At 41.0% G+C, this 15,434-nt stretch overlaps 1 protein-coding gene across 2 annotated transcripts in view; it reads right to left on the bottom strand.

Moving 5' to 3' along the window:
* LOC128702307 (DE-cadherin-like) overlaps positions 1–15,434 on the bottom strand; it is a 236,108-nt gene that overhangs the window by 158,495 nt on the left and 62,179 nt on the right. The gene's annotated exons all lie outside the window — the stretch shown is intronic.

Raw genomic sequence — 15,434 nt, 5'->3', positions numbered from 1 at the left:
CTGTCTTGCCAGAAGGGTGCTTTACACTACAGTTTTTAAACTGCAACATTAACACCCCTCCTTCAGAGTGCAGGCACTGTACTTCCCATCTCCAGGACTCAAGTCCGGCCTGCCGGTTTCCCTGAATCCCTTCATAAATGTTACTTTGCTCACACTCCAACAGCACGTCAAGTATTAAAAACCATTTGTCTCCATTCACTCCTATCAAACACGCTCACGCATGCCTGCTGGAAGTCCAAGCCCCTCGCACACAAAACCTCCTTTACCCCCTCCCTCCAACCCTTCCTAGGCCGACCCCTACCCCGCCTTCCTTCCACTACAGACTGATACACTCTTGAAGTCATTCTGTTTCGCTCCATTCTCTCTACATGTCCGAACCACCTCAACAACCCTTCCTCAGCCCTCTGGACAACAGTTTTGGTAATCCCGCACCTCCTCCTAACTTCCAAACTACGAATTCTCTGCATTATATTCACACCACACATTGCCCTCAGACATGACATCTCCACTGCCTCCAGCCTTCTCCTCGCTGCAACATTCATCACCCACGCTTCACACCCATATAAGAGCGTTGGTAAAACTATACTCTCATACATTCCCCTCTTTGCCTCCAAGGACAAAGTTCTTTGTCTCCACAGACTCCTAAGTGCACCACTCACTCTTTTTCCCTCATCAATTCTATGATTCACCTCATCTTTCATAGACCCATCTGCTGACACGTCCACTCCCAAATATCTGAATACGTTCACCTCCTCCATACTCTCTCCCTCCAATCTGATATTCAATCTTTCATCACCTAATCTTTTTGTTATCCTCATAACCTTACTCTTTCCTGTATTCACCTTTAATTTTCTTCTTTTGCACACCCTACCAAATTCATCCACCAATCTCTGCAACTTCTCTTCAGAATCTCCCAAGAGCACAGTGTCATCAGCAAAGAGCAGCTGTGACAACTCCCACTTTGTGTGTGATTCTTTATCTTTTAACTCCACGCCTCTTGCCAAGACCCTCGCATTTACTTCTCTTACAACCCCATCTATAAATATATTAAACAACCACGGTGACATCACACATCCTTGTCTAAGGCCTACTTTTACTGGGAAAAAATTTCCCTCTTTCCTACATACTCTAACTTGAGCCTCACTATCCTCGTAAAAACTCTTCACTGCTTTCAGTAACCTACCTCCTACACCATACACTTGCAACATCTGCCACATTGCCCCCCTATCCACCCTGTCATACGCCTTTTCCAAATCCATAAATGCCACAAAGACCTCTTTAGCCTTATCTAAATACTGTTCACTTATATGTTTCACTGTAAACACCTGGTCCACACACCCCCTACCTTTCCTAAAGCCTCCTTGTTCATCTGCTATCCTATTCTCCGTCTTACTCTTAATTCTTTCAATTATAACTCTACCATACACTTTACCAGGTACACTCAACAGACTTATCCCCCTATAATTTTTGCACTCTCTTTTATCCCCTTTGCCTTTATACAAAGGAACTATGCATGCTCTCTGCCAATCCCTAGGTACCTTACTTTCTTCCATACATTTATTAAATAATTGCACCAACCACTCCAAAACTATATCCCCACCTGCTTTTAACATTTCTATCTTTATCCCATCAATCCCGGCTGCCTTACCCCCTTTCATTTTACCTACTGCCTCACGAACTTCCCCCACACTCACAACTGGCTCTTCCTCACTCCTACAAGATGTTATTCCTCCTTGCCCTATACACGAAATCACAGCTTCCCTATCTTCATCAACATTTAACAATTCCTCAAAATATTCCTTCCATCTTCCCAATACCTCTAACTCTCCATTTAATAACTCTCCTCTCCTATTTTTAACTGACAAATCCATTTGTTCTCTAGGCTTTCTTAACTTGTTAATCTCACTCCAAAACTTTTTCTTATTTTCAACAAAATTTGTTGATAACATCTCACCCACTCTCTCATTTGCTCTCTTTTTACATTGCTTCACCACTCTCTTAACTTCTCTCTTTTTCTCCATATACTCTTCCCTCCTTGCATCACTTCTACTTTGTAAAAACTTCTCATATGCTAACTTTTTCTCCCTTACTACTCTCTTTACATCATCATTCCACCAATCGCTCCTCTTCCCTCCTGCACCCACTTTCCTGTAACCACAAACTTCTGCTGAACACTCTAACACTACATTTTTAAACCTACCCCATACCTCTTCGACCCCATTGCCTATGCTCTCATTAGCCCATCTATCCTCCAATAGCTGTTTATATCTTACCCTAACTGCCTCCTCTTTTAGTTTATAAACCTTCACCTCTCTCTTCCCTGATGCTTCTATTCTCCTTGTATCCCATCTACCTTTTACTCTCAGTGTAGCTACAACTAGAAAGTGATCTGATATATCTGTGGCCCCTCTATAAACATGTACATCCTGAAGTCTACTCAACAGTCTTTTATCTACCAATACATAATCCAACAAACTACTGTCATTTCGCCCTACATCATATCGTGTATACTTATTTATCCTCTTTTTCTTAAAATATGTATTACCTATAACTAAACCCCTTTCTATACAAAGTTCAATCAAAGGGCTCCCATTATCATTTACACCTGGCACCCCAAACTTACCTACCACACCCTCTCTAAAAGTTTCTCCTACTTTAGCATTCAAGTCCCCTACCACAATTACTCTCTCACTTGGTTCAAAGGCTCCTATACATTCACTTAACATCTCCCAAAATCTCTCTCTCTCCTCTGCATTCCTCTCTTCTCCAGGTGCATACACGCTTATTATGACCCACTTCTCGCATCCAACCTTTACTTTAATCCACATAATTCTTGAATTTACACATTCATATTCTCTTTTCTCCTTCCATAACTGATCATTTAACATTACTGCTACCCCTTCCTTTGCTCTAACTCTCTCAGATACTCCAGATTTAATCCCATTTATTTCCCCCCACTGAAACTCTCCTACCCCCTTCAGCTTTGTTTCGCTTAGGGCCAGGACATCCAACTTCTTTTCATTCATAACATCAGCAATCATCTGTTTCTTGTCATCCGCACTACATCCACGCACATTTAAGCAACCCAGTTTTATAAAGTTTTTCTTCTTCTCTTTTTTAGTAATTGTATACAGGAGAAGGGGTTACTAGCCCATTGCTCCCGGCATTTTAGTCGCCTCATACGACACGCATGGCTTACGGAGGAAAGATTCTTTTCCACTTCCCCATGGACAATAGAAGAAATAAAAAAGAACAAGAGCTATTTAGAAAAAGGAGAAAAACCTAGATGTATGTATATATATATATGCATGTGCGTGTCTGTGAAGTGTGACCAAAGTGTAAGTAGGAGTAGCAAGATATCCCTGTTATCTTAGCGTGTTTATGAGACAGAAAAAGAAACCAGCAATCCTACCATCATGCAAAACAGTTACAGGTTTTTGTTTCACAGTCATCTGGCAGGACGGTAGTACTTCCCTGGGTGGTTGCTGTCTACCAACCTACTACCTATAGACAATATAGACAAGAATAACAAGAATAAAGACGTTAAGAATAAGGAAGAATCAAACATCGTTAAATAACCGAAAGCGAAGTAAGAATAGAAATGATGGAATAACAAGAGGCAAAACAACCATGAAAATAGAGAAACCTTCAACTACACCTCAACATCAACAATTACCATCATTTCTGGAAATTGCCTGGAATTCTCTGTCTCCAGAATTTAATCATCCGGAAATAACGAAAACCCCAAAAAATTCCGTTTCTGTCTTAGAGTTATTCGAGGACATTGCCGTTGAAGGTCAAACTTTAATGATTCTTTTGTAAACAGGTGAAAAAAATATTTGGTGAATTCATTTCTCAATAGAAATCTTGTTTGGTCCGCTTATGTGTACTCACCGAACTATGTTTGATGGTATCGAGTTACCGCCCCTGACCCCGACTCATAAACTATATTCACCGATATCTATCTGTCTATGTATCTATGTTGCAGATGAATGGTTCAGATAACCGACATGTTGTTGAATTAGACACATGTGCAACTCTTGGGTATCTTTAAAGATATCCAAGAGTTGCACATGTGTCTAATGTATCTATGTACCAATGCATTTATCTATTTATCTATCTATCTATCTATCTATCTATATATATATATATATATATATATATATATATATATATATATATATACATATATATATATATATATATATATATATATATATATATATATATATATATATATATATATATATATATATATATATATATATATATATAATGCAGATGTTGCTTGGACTTTATCCTCGTTTCTGCAATACTGAAAGCTCCTGACGAGATGTTGATTGCAACACAAAAGGCTTAGAGTTAGCATTCAACTCCCCCCTGTGTCTCATTTGCGTATGACCTGACCATGGATAAAGACGCATAGGTAATCCTGTTAACCCAAAATTTTGGGGCCTATTTCCTAGGCCTTTTTTTCTGTATCCATATGTTCTTGGGCTGCCATCCATAGGATGGATATGGGGTACACAAAAAAAACAGCCACTTCAGCAATACAATTCAAAAAATCCTGACCTGACCACGTTACTTAGTGGTCTGATCAGTGATCCTACCTGGTATAACTTGCTGAAGTATCCCTGTTTAAAGTCAGTGGGATATTAAAGAAAGGGGCCAGTCTAAAATTCAAAAATAGGGCTTAATCATATCTCACTTTGCATAACTAGTCTTGTTGCAAATTTTTGGACCTCATCGAGTTTCCTTATATGTTTTACCAGGGGGCGGCTTCATGCTGGCGCTGCATACTCTATGATAGGCCTGGCATATGTCGTATACAGAGGTCTTAACAGTGTTTTTGTTAGGGTTACTGAAGGCACATCTGAGACTAGCTAAGTTTGCGTATACTGCAGATTTTTGCGATTTATGTGTCCCTCTGGAGATATGTTCAGTGTGATGCTCACTCCAAGATCTTTCTCCTAGAAGTAAATTTGCAGGTTCGTGCCTCTCAAGTTGTATTCCGTCTCTGATCTTTTCTTTCTCCTTGCCAATTTACATGACCTTCTTTGGGTTAAACTCCAGCAGCCACTTGTATGGCCATCCTCGTAGCTCGTTCAAGTCTTCTTGTGATCTCTCTCTATCCTCTAATCTGATTATTCTTCTCGTGTGCTTCACGTCATCAGCAAACAATGATACACAGGATTCAATGGCCTTTGGCGGGCCATTTACATATAATACGTCTCTGACTCTCTCTCTCAATCCTGCTTATCATATACACTGCTTATTTGTACGAAGTACAAATAAGCAGTGTATATGATAAGCAGTGTATATGATACGCAGTACGTATCTACCTCCACCTCCCCCTCCATCACTCCCACCTCCCCCTCCATCACTCCCACCTCCCCTCCATCACTCCCACCTCCCCTCCATCACTCCCACCACCCCCTCCATCACTCCCACCTCCCCCTCCATCACTCCCACCTCCCCCTCCATCACTCCCACCTCCCCCTCCATCATCATAAACCAAGATGGTCATGTGTGGGACTTTTCACCTGAGAAGATGTACATGTGTACCTTCTTCCCTCCTGTTATCTCTCTCCCTCCCTCCTTCCTTCTCTTCCTCCCTCCCTCCATCTCTCACTCTTCTTTCTCCTGCTCTTTCCCCTCCCTCTCTTTTTCATTTTCTCTCCCTCCTGCTTCTTTTCCTTCTACCTTCTTCTATCTCCCTCTTCCTCTTCCCTCATGCCCCCCATCATTGTACCATTCCTCCACTTCCTCCTTCAGCAAACTTTTGTCTCTCTCATCTATCCTTTCCTACGACTATCCCATATTTTTTTTTCCATCAGTCTCTTTCTCTATTTTGTTTATTCACTGTTCTTTCCCCCATTGTCACCTCTTCCATATATTGTTTCTCTAGTTAATTGCAGGTACTTGCTTTTATTTGAGCTTTCTTTCATTTCTCCATTCGTATCTTTCTCATTTGCTTCGTCTTTCCAGAATTTTAAATTATTCTTTGAAGATTTTTCTTAGATATTGATTTTTTTTTCTCAGCATAAATTTCTTTTCCTTATTTATTCTTTTTTCCTCCCTATTTGTTTGAATTTACTCCGTTTGTCTCATTTTCTTCTTTCTTTCAGTGTTTGTTTTTACTTCTTCCCTTCCTTCCCATCTCCCTTCACTCTTTTCTTCCTTATTTAACTGCCTTCTTTTCTTTACTTATCTTCGCTTCCTTTCTCCTCTATGTCCCCTTTTACTTTCTTCCATATTCTATCCCAATCCCCTATTTCCCTCCCTTCATTCTCTTCCATTTCCCATACTACCCTCTACCCCTCCCATTAGCTCCCCAAAACCCATTCCATCACTCTCCGGATTAACTCGCAAATTCTCCTCTTCCGCCCCTATTTTTCCCTCTATTCCTTCTCTTCCCCTATCCTCTGTTCCTCATCTTCCGCCCTCATTCGCCTATTCCTTTCGCCACCGCGTCATTAAGTCTTCAAAGGCTAAAGACTCGCGGATAAATTGTAATTACAGGAGAACGGCACTTAGAGACCGCCACGCAGACTGAATGTTAATTGACAGACCAATCGCTCGACCGGCAGACCGAAGAAATCGCCAAACAGACCCAAGAAATCGCCAAAAGAGCAAAAAAATCATCAAAAAGACTGAAAAAATCGCCAAACAGACCCAAGAAATCGCCAAATAGGGCAAGAAATCACCAAACAGACCAAGAAATCGCCAGACAGACCCAATAAATCGCCGAACAGGCTGACCAAATGGCCAGGCGATCGCCCAGGAAGATCAGTCGACCGAACAGCAAACCAAATGAACACTGGACCAAACAGAAGACCGAATTATCAAATTGATAATGACCGCTGGGATTATTTTGGTCCCTCAGTCTCATAACAAATAAATAAAAAATAAATAAATAAATAAATAAATAAATAATAATAATAATAATAATAATAATAATAATAATAATAATAATAATAATAATAATAATAATAATAATAATAATAAGTACAGCAATAAAACGTAGACGAAACATTAAGATAAAGGAAAATATAAGCGCCAGGAAATAAAATACGAATAATAATCAGATTATTTTGATGGTGAAGGAGAAGAGAGAGAGAGAGAGAGAGAGAGAGAGAGAGAGAGAGAGAGAGAGAGAGAGAGAGAGAGAGAGAGAGAGTAAGATCTAAAGAAGATAGGGTGGGAGAGAGGGGTAATAAGGAAGGGGAAGAGGAGATGGGAGAATATAAGTCTATACACTAGTCGGAAAATTTCCCAGCTTTCCAGAAATGTTTCTCTTTCCGTTAGTTCAGGATCTGGCGAAGGAGAGTGAATGGCAGAGCAATTTGTCAACAGAATAAAGAGATGTGAATGGAGAGGGATGACTGTCGGAGGAGGGAGGAAGGATGAAAAGAGATGAGGGAGGTAGGGAGGACAAGAAGAGAGAGAGAGGGGGGGGGAAGGGGTGGCAGAAGAGTACATGGGGAATTTAGAGTCCACATTGAGGCCATTTGCTGAGATGTAATTATGTCTAGATTAAGAACTATCGGGTATTATCTAGACGCAAGAGTCAAGACCCCAGAGAAAATAAGTCACTGACTTTCCTCAGTTATCATAGGTAGTTTATATTATGTATAATTGTACTTACGTGTACCCGTCCCTCAATAAACTTACTAAGAATAAAAAAAGCGGAGTGTTCTCTTCCCATCTTCCACTTTTTCCGGCCACTGCCGGCATGAAACATACATCCACATAAAAAAATATATATTTCATGGTATTTACAAGAGAGATGGAAGTGGATGGTGGATGTAGTCTACGACTACCTCTACCTACTAGTGCTCAGTCTACCACATCTACTGATGTTCCTCTACTGACTCTCCACAAAGCTGTGTACCAGTTGTTATACTGCCAGTTACCACCAGTTCTTCTGGATGCTGTGGTGCAGGAAGACACGAACAAGTGGATAATCTACGCAGCTTTGGAACAGACACCAGGACACCCGTGGCCACTGCTACGACACCAGGACACCGGTGGCCACTGCTACGACACCAGGACACCGGTGGCCACTGCTACGACACCAACAGGACACTGGGAACCTTGCAAACTCTGAAACGAACACACTAGTTCCCCCCATCTAATACTACTCTCATTCCAACAGAGGGAATTATCAACATTATCACCGCGGTATCGCCTATATAGAGACCCTCGTCTCTACTCGACACGTCGCTCACGTCTTGGGCAGCTCCTCTTCACCAGATACTCCTCAAAACGTCCTCTTCAGCCTATCCTCTTCACAGGGCCGCTTCAGCAAGTCGTCTACCAAAGGCACATTAATCCTTCGTGAACGACCTGGGCGATAACTTTGCCTCACCGGACTGTGTGTTTCTCCAATACCTTCCTGGTTCTCTCATATCGCCAGCTACCACGTTATTTGAAGTGTGTGTGTGTGTGTGTGTGTGTGTGTGTGTGTATTTCCCTCTCTTGAACATTACGTTTTAACTCTAAAATGTTAATTCCGTCACCGTCTGACAGTTGTCCAGAGTTTGACTGAATTGTAAATTCGATTCTGAAAAATGCTATTTTTTTTATAACTTCAAATGTCATGTTTGACTAAGTTGTTATAATGGCTGACTGGCTGTCTGGCAGACTGACTGGCTGGCTGGCAAACTGGTTGACTGATCGATTGATTGAATGGCTGAGTGATTTACATGTAGACAGACTCGCTGCCAGCAAACAAAACTGTCTTCTGCTCCCAGTCCAGCAGCTTAGAGAACTTTCAGCAGTGCCTGGCTCGCAGCACCTGGCCCACAGTGCCTGGCCCTCAGAGTCTTGTCCTCAGAACCTAGAACGCCGTGTCTGGCCCACAGAGCCTGGCCCACAGTACCTGGCCCTCAGACCATGGCGCGCAGAGCCTAGCACACAGTATACCGCATGCAGAGAGCAAAGAAATCTCCTTGCTACTGCAGTCCAATTATGTATTTTGGATGGTGCGTGACGAGCTTGGGAAGGGAAGGGGGAAGGTGTGAGGTGAAGGGAAGAGGGATAGAAGGGGAAGGAGAAGGATAAGACGACCAATTAAGCCTGAAGATACCGTCTTTATCGTAAAAGAATTATTAATTGTTTTTCTTGTGTTTGGGTACAGTTCTTATTGTGCTCTTGGAGTCGTGTGCCATACATGGTATTTTCTTTCTTTGTTTACAAACAATATAAAAAAACACGATTTAACAAAGACAAACCACCAGTTCAAGTAAGTTTTCTTTGCTAAAACGAGGCGAAATATAATTTAATATATCTAGGTTTATATGGATTTACCAGGATTTTCTAGGCGTGTTTATATGATTATATATAGTTACTGGCAGTGTATGTGTTATATCTGTGCAACACTTGGGTATCTTTATTGTGGAGACGTTTCGCCCACCAGTGGCTTGATCAACGTTGAAAGACTTGATGAAGTAATTTGAGGTAATCAGTCCCTCAACTCTGACTACATGTATGTCCTATCTATCCGCATATCTATCTTATTCATGAAATTTTAAATCTTTTCGGAGGTCACAGCCCCCGTGACCCGTTCCCACATCAGGTCACTGTGTGATTATCGATTTGGATTTCCGGCGTTACGCAAGGGGGGACCTTTAACATGCCGCTGTTTACAATGGTGTGGAACCGACCAAAACGTTTAAACTTTGCATATACCACTGTGCATTGTACGTACCGGGTGGTTCTTGTGTTGCACGTCAGATGGCGCTGGTTCAACGTACCTGAAAAACAGAGAATTAGATTATGTCATCTAGGAATCAATGTGAGGTGAAATCCGTGAGAATTATACATTAAATCCCTTCTCCGAATAGGGTAATAGAAGCTAAAACCTTGGGTAGCTTTAAAAAAAGAGAGACAACAAATATATGAGTGGGAGGGGCTGGGTTTGATTGGTGCCTTGGGTACGGAAGCAAGTTTTTGGGTAGTTTAGGAAAAATATTGTAGAAATATATGGATGGTTTTGATAAGGACCTGCCTTGTATGGGCCAGTAGGCCTGCTGCAGTGTTCCTCCTACTGAGAATGTTGTTAGAGTTTTCAAACGAGTCAATTATCTTTAATGACGACGTAGAATCAGGAATGATCAAGGAGTCAAACTCACTGCCACTGCTCACTGACTTGGTAGAGCTCTGCTTAGAGCGAAATGCCCTCTTTAAATAGTGATTAAAGCTTTGTTTAGAGCAAAACTTGACTAGATAAAAGCTGTATTTAGAGTGAAGCATCACTTGATAGAGCTCTATTCGGAGTGAAACTTGAATTGATAAAGCTCTATTCAGAGTGAAACTAGACTCGTTAAAGCTCTATTCAGTCTCTAAAAAGTCTCTTCCCAGCTCTCTCTAAGGACTCTCTAGCAAACTCAGAATAATTTAGCAACCCATTAATGAACCCATTAATGAACCCATTAATGAACCCATTAATGAACCCATTAATTAACCCATTAATGAACCCATTAATGAACCCATTAATGAACCCATTAATGAACCCATTAATTAACCCATTAATGAACCCATTAATGAACCCATTTATGAACCCATTAATTAACCAATTAACGCCAAAGTAAAAAAAAAACTTAAACAGCAAAATCAGCCTCCAATTTTAGCCCAGGCCTAACCAGTAGGCTTTAATGAATAGCGATCAAATTATTAGTAACGAGAATGTGTTTACAGTGACAGTTAATTACCCTATTACTAAACCAATTAATAACCGCATCAGGCGATTCCCGAAAACGTCAGTACTGTGGTGACGACAAATTGATGTTCAAATTGGGGAAGGTTATTAGTTAAATAGGGGATTAATGGGGTAGAAATTAGGACGAGAGATACTGAAATAGGGAAGGTTATTAGGGGAAAATAGGGAAGTGTCATACCAAAATGGGGTAAATGGTAGGGAAAACTGTAGCGTGTTATAATGAAATTGGGGAAAAAATGGGATATATACTAAATAAATAGGGAAATAATTATAATAACTGGGACGAGATATATGAAAAAACGTTCACAAATTGGGAAAATAGGGAAGTGTAATGATGCAGTGAAAGAATGACAGGGAAAATATACGAGTGCCTAATAAAAATTGGGGAGTAATAGGGGAAATAGCTATATAACTTGAAGCAAATGGTAAAATAGGAAGGAGGAGCAGTCAGAAATAAATTGGATAACTGGAGACAGAGACCAACTTCCGGTAGATAATGCAGACCAATTTCCCTAAGACTAAGCCAATCTATCGTCAAACCGAATTATCTATCGAGAAATCGTACATCGTAAAACTCGACCAGATATCGAAAAATTAAGCCAATTATCGTACTAAAAATAATTTTGAATTATTTATAATAGTTATATACCTATTAAATCATTTTCACCAAAAAAGAAACTCGTCAATTGGGAAAAAAATAAAAAAAAAATCTCTCTAGAAAATATTGAAAGAAATTGGAGAACGAAAAGTTGTAATTAGTAAAATGTTGAAAAAATTGGGCAAAAAAAGCGTTTTGACTGGAAAATAGTGAATAAATTGGGAGGGGCGAAATTCTGACTGGAAATTATGAGCTAATTGGGAAATACTGAGGGAATAATCGTTGAATATGATAATGAGGAAGTGTAATGAGGTAGTGTAATTAGGCAATGTAATGAGGCAGTGTAATGAGGCAGTGTTACGAGGCAGTGTAATGAGGCAGTGTTACGAGGCAGTGTAATGAGGCAGTGTTACGAGGCAGTGTAATGAGGCAGTGTAATGAGGCAGTGTAATGAGGCAGTGTAATGAGGCAGTGTAATGAGGCAGTGTAATGAGGCAGTGTAATGAGGCAGTGTAATGAGGCAGTGTAATGAGGCAGTGTAATGAGGCAGTGTAATGAGGCAGTGTAGTGAGGCAGTGTAATGAGGCAGTGTAATGAGGCAGTGTAATGAGGCAGTGTAATGAGGCAGTGTAATGAGGCAGTGTAGTGAGGCAGTGTAATGAGGTGGTCATTTGAGCGAGTGCTCATTAGGGAATACACATCGCTGATTGGTGCATACTGTTCGATAAACATTGGATACTTGATTTACATTTCTCCCCACTTACATCCAGCGTACATTCCACGTACATCCCACGTACGCTGTTTTATACTTTAGTATCAGTTTGATTTCCCATCTGCAAAAAGTTACAATATTTCTCCCCACGTACATTGTAGCATCAAATATTCCTTCCCACTTACATTCTATCATCAAATATTTCTTCCCACGTACATTCTAACATCAAATATTTCTCCCCACCTACATTCTAACATCAAATATTTCTCCCCACGTACATTCTAACATCGAATAATTCTTCCCACGTACATTCTAACATCGAATGTTTCTCCCCACATACATTGTAACATCGAATATTTCTCCCCACGTACACTGTAACATCAAATATTTCTCCCCACGTACATTCTAACACCTTCACCTTACGCATATCCCATGCACATTTTTAGCCTCCACCTTTCCTCTGTACGTACATCCCAGGAACAAAAGTTCAACACGTCACGTACAATAAAGAACGTACGTATTAGTGTCTCTTCTAGCTGTCTCGTTTATTATTTACATTGTTAGGTAAGACACATATGCAACAGTTAGGTATCTTTATTTCGAAACGTTTCGCCTACACAGTAGGCTTCTTCAGTCGAGTACAGAAAAGTTGATAGAAGCAGAAGAGACTTGAAGACGATGTAATCAGTCAATCACCCTTAAAGTTTTGAGGTGGTCAGTCCCTCAGTCTGGAGAAGAGCATACCTGTCGGTATTTTATACCATTTTAACGTTTATTATTTACATTGACATTAAATACAGCATCAGTGCTAGAGATGTAAAGTAAAAGGACACAAGTGCAACTAATGTGACATTTATTGTGGCAACGTTTCGCTCTCCAGGAGCTTTATCAAGCCATTAATGGCTTGATAAAGCTCCTGGAGAGCGAAACGTTGCCACAATAAATGTCACATTAGTTGCACTTGTGTCCTTTTACTTTACATATTGTCGGTAATTCTACCAACTTTATTACAGTGCTAGAGATGATGCACTAAGTCAGCATCAGGAGAGATAGTTGTAAGAGATTAAGATGTGAACTCTGTTTATCGTTTCTCTGTTTAGTGCTAAGCCCCTTTATAAATATTCTCTTTATTGCTGTTTTTAATTTTTATTTTCTGTCTGACATTTATTGGTTCTCTTTTTAAGTAAATTGTTTATTTGATTTTGTAATTTGTCGGAATAAATGTTGATTTTTTGACTTTTAAATACGAGTCAAACCAAATATTTGAGGAATTTGTCTGTCAGTGTACCAGACAGATAGCACTGCCTGTCTGTGTTGTTTGATATACCTCTGATATACCTTTGATGAACATCGAGAGTGTTTTTTTCCTTCTCTCGGAGCCGGGCTTCGTTGGTGCTTGCCTGGTTAACCAAGCTGTTGCTTCTGGCTGCCCGCTGGCTGCCATATCCATCACAGCCTGGATGATCTGGCATCTGGTGGAGATACTTGTCCAGTTTACTCTTGAAAGACTTCCACACTTGTCCCAGCGGTGTTTCTGTTATCATCTAGTAAGTTGTTGAGTAGTCTGGGGCACGGAGGCCTGGTCATGGACCGGGTAGCGGGGGGCGTTGATCCCCGGAATGCCCTCCAGGTACACTCCAGGTAAACGGATGTTGATACAGTGTTCTCTTACTTTCGTAGAGGGACAGTACTGTTTGTCTCTTAGTCTCTTACACAGACAACACATGTGGTTACTAACCTGCTTGAGAATGTGACCTGTCTATCTGTCCTTCTCCTAGACAGACACACCTGCTACGTACGTGCGTGGCCAAGTACGTAGCAGAAGCTGCTACTTGACCTTCTGGCAGACCGTCAGTGAATAATACATTGATGCACTTTGCAGACTCCAAGGAATGTTTTCGTGGAGGATCACCTTAGATATTGTGGTGAAGTCAGGAAGAGAAGGAGGAGGAAGACGAGGTGGATGAAGAGGAGGAGGAGGAGGTGGATGAAGAGGAGGAGGAGGAGGAGGAGGAGGAGGAGGAGGAGGAGAAGGAAGAGGAGGAGAAGGGGGAGGTACTCGACCATGGGTGCTGTACTCCAAAACAAAATCAATTCGTAATAGCCTCAGATGTTAGCTGAGGGAGACAGTTACCCAAACTCAGCAGTCAACAGTTAGTGAAGCGAGGAGGAGGAGGAGGAAGAGGAGGAGGAGGTGGAAGAGGAGAGAAGGAGGAGAAGGAAGGAAAAGAAGAGGAAAAGGAGAAGAAGAAAAGTTTGATGGGCCGTGAAATTCGTGGGCAGGAGAACTCCACATTAATACAGAAATGTGAGGTGATCAGCAGGCAACATCTCTTGCCTTAATGGGCCTCCCTCTCCTGTCCTTCACTCCTTCCTTACCCTCTCCCTCATTCCTTCCTTCTCTCTCTCCTTCCTTTCATCTCTTCCTTTACCACTGCCTTTCTTTGTGTTTCCTTCTCTCCCTCGGTCCACATTTCCCTTATTTTCCCCGTTATCCTTACCTCAGTTTCAACCTTAATCTCGAGAAACTTGAGCTACCCAACCTTCCTTGGATCACACACACACACAGTAGCGACCAGTGAAGAGGTGGGGCCAGGAGCTGTGAATCGACCCCTGCAACCCCAACTAGGTGAGTACACATACACACAAACAATAACAATAGTGTCATTGCTCAAGGTTTTATCAACTGCAGGGAGATTCAAGGAACTGTTTTGATTCCCAGCGCAAGAAATGAAGGCTCAACTCCTCGTCAACCAATAGCCTGACCAGCCAGGCTATTGGTAACGTTGCAAGGTTACATTCATCAAACGAGTATTCTAAGCACGAGAAGTTAACTTACAACTGTAAACAACTTACTACGGCTTCAACTTGTCTAAATTCGATCACGCCTTTGCTAAAACGTAAGTCAATATTAATAAGTCAAAGCCACATATAAATTACAATGCAATATTTTGCGTGTGACTGAATATATGTTTATATAAATAACTCATTACGACTGCAAGCAGATCCCGAACTTGTAAAAGTTCACCACCACTGACTCGAACATGCTTAGCTATCAAAACTTTGGGGCCCAGTCCCAGGGCCCCAAAGCCTCTGTAATCTTTTGACTACCACCCACACTGTGGATATAAAATGCATAATAATGATATTTGATAAAAAATAACTGAGCTATTGGGGTATTTGACTTGTATCCAATACACGTCATCTTTCTTTGCATTGAACTCAAGAAGTCATTGGCTGCGTGCTAAAAATATCTAGCATAGACAGGACTCGCAGCAATGGTTTTAAGTTGGAAAAATTCAAATTCAAGAAGGATATAGGAAAGCACTGATTTGGTAATAGAGTTGTGGATGAGTGGAACAAACTCCCGAGTACCGTTATAGAAGCTAAGACGTTGTGCA

This window comes from Cherax quadricarinatus, chromosome 80 (genome assembly GCF_038502225.1).
Source record: "Cherax quadricarinatus isolate ZL_2023a chromosome 80, ASM3850222v1, whole genome shotgun sequence".
Lineage (NCBI taxonomy): Eukaryota > Metazoa > Arthropoda > Malacostraca > Decapoda > Parastacidae > Cherax > Cherax quadricarinatus.
The sequence above is the reverse complement of the archived record's forward strand: the minus strand, read 5'-3'. Positions and strand labels throughout refer to the sequence as shown.